Source organism: Centruroides sculpturatus, unplaced genomic scaffold, assembly GCF_000671375.1.
Source record: "Centruroides sculpturatus isolate CEXI.00-Female unplaced genomic scaffold, Cexi_2.0 scaffold1927, whole genome shotgun sequence".
NCBI lineage: Eukaryota > Metazoa > Arthropoda > Arachnida > Scorpiones > Buthidae > Centruroides > Centruroides sculpturatus.
Window position 1 is genome coordinate 25,096 of NW_019386111.1, and position 2,663 is coordinate 27,758.

Sequence of the window (2,663 nt, forward strand, 5' to 3'; positions counted from 1 at the left end):
GAAATTACATATGGATAAAGAAAATCTTAAACAAGTTTAAAAGGGTGTCTTTTGATGGAGGTTTAATATTGTTACTTATCTTAGTTAAAACGTCCATTAGTGGTTAACTAGATAGAACCACTCGAAACTAGAAATTGTTGCTTTGCGCCTCAAGAATAAAGTAAATTGTATTGAAGTTTAAATAGTCATATTTTAATAATTAGATTAGACAGACGATGATTTTCTTTCAATTCAGTATGAATAATTCCATATTTTTATTACATTTTTGCCTGTAGGCATAAAAAAATTTTTATTTTAGGACTACATGGATTAAGTCTGATCCACAATAGGGGACAACCATTACAACAAANGTCTTTTGATGGAGGTTTAATATTGTTACTTATCTTAGTTAAAACGTCCATTAGTGGTTAACTAGATAGAACCACTCGATGCTAGAAATTGTTGGTTCGCTCCACAAAAATAAAGTAAATTGTATTGAAGTTTAAATAGTTATATTTGATAAACATATTAAACAGACGAAAATTTTCCTTTAAAGCAATATGAATAATTCCATATTTTTATTACATTTTTGCCTGTAGGCATAAAAAAATTTTTATTTTAGGACTACATGGATTAAGTCTGATCCACAATAGGGGACAACCATTACAACAAAAACTAACCATAGAATTTTTCTCTTACTGCTTGCCAACATTTATTCTGAATTCCACAAAGCAGCGCCCTGCTGCCTAAATGGCTGTAGCCATTCGGCAGAATGTGGATCTTTCGTAATTTTATGATGATTTACAGGTAACCCCGTATAATACGGGAGTTACGTTTCAAAAAATTGCCGTCTTATGCGAATTCGTGTTATACGAAACAAAGAACTAGTGCGAAAAGGGAGTTAGGTTCCAAAAATTTTTAAAAACATGCTATTAAAACCTTATTTAAATCGGATTTATTATTCATTTTTTTCATAAGTAAAATACTTATATATTATTTAAGTAAATATTTCACCAGAGGATTATTCATTCTATATGATGATCTCAGCATGAGCGTCAAACTGGTTACAGTTTTGGGTGTGTTTGTTAATAGCAGTCGTTCTGCGTCTCCACTTTAAAAAGAGTGCGCTGCTGTTTGTAGGCATTTAGGAACCACGGTGAAAGTAAGAAAGATGGCGGTGCCCGCACTATCGATAGTATCGTGATGGAAAAATCTATAATTTTAAAGTATGAGCTTTTAGAGGCAAAAGAATAATTCCAATTGTAAAAGTTAACCATTAAATGGATTATTTGTTGAAAGAGCATTCAAAGTAGTCACGAAAACAATTAGAATGCTCGCGCGAATTTACGCGGAGTTATTAAAGAACACGCCCTTTATTACATTTTATGTAGTACAAGGGTTTTACTTAATTCCCGAACCGTGTTAGAGTGAACTCGTGCTATAAAAGCACCGTGTTATACGGGGATGTTTTCAATTCTCGAACAGTGTTAGAGTGAATCCGTGCTATAGAATTGCCGTGTTATACAAGGGTTACCTATTATTTAATCAGGATTAGATGAAAAGTTCTGGGCCTTATTATGGAATATCAGGAAATTGATCTATTAAATAACATTCTTAAATATTCAAATCTTCGCGCATTTGAAAAAAAGGCTAGTAATCAATTTCAGTGTTAAAGTAGTAACCATAAGGTGGCAACAACGTAGGAAGATAGTGGGAATCATATGTCATGTCTCGAGTAGGGTAAGACTTAATGACGATTTTATTCATAATTAGCTGTTATAATTTGTTATAAAACCATCTCTAACTTTATAATGAAGCTTTTTACCATGTTAAAATATGGGTTATTATAAACTAAAAATATAGAAAGTTTTTAAAATAAAATATCATAACAGATGACGTTACCGAAACTTTAAATGTTGCCGGGAAAGTTAAGCAACTTGTTGCTGATTTTCTATAATGATAATGATAATAATAATAATAATAATCTTTATTTGTCGTATAAGGCTTTCGCCTGTTACAAGGGCGTTTTTTTTTTCTGAAAAAAACGCGTATTAATTTAACATTTCATATATTCTCTTCTTATCAACATATTTTACATTAATATTTTTTCACAATTATCATTTAATAAATTGTTTAACATAGTTATATAACATATAAATTGTGTTAGTATTGGCTCTATCAAAAGTCTTAAACATTTCTATCTCACTATTACAGTTAGCCAGCGGTCCCATCTGGAGCCTTTGTAATTTATCTTTTTCATTACAGCATTCACATATAATATGAATTCTAGACAAGATTTTGGTACATTTTGGACATTTACTTTGGTTATAGTCTATATATTTATCATTTATAATTATTCCATTTTTATTTAGCCTGATCTGTATAAAAAACTTTTTGATGTTAAATGCTAGATTTGTCAATAAATAATTATTATTTACTGGGTAATTTAAAATTGTTGCATACCAGTTTGTATTTTCCCGTTTTCGTATGTCTTCAATGTCTTGAACGATGGAGAGCTCCATAGCTCTGTATATTATTTCTTTACTATATTGCTCCCTATTATGTGTACCATCCAAAAACAATTTAATAGAGAATCCGTATTTATTTATTATCTTCGATAGCTGTATTATCCAACTTCGTCTTAAATCCGTTTCCCTTGATTTGTGATATAGTAAAAACAGTAA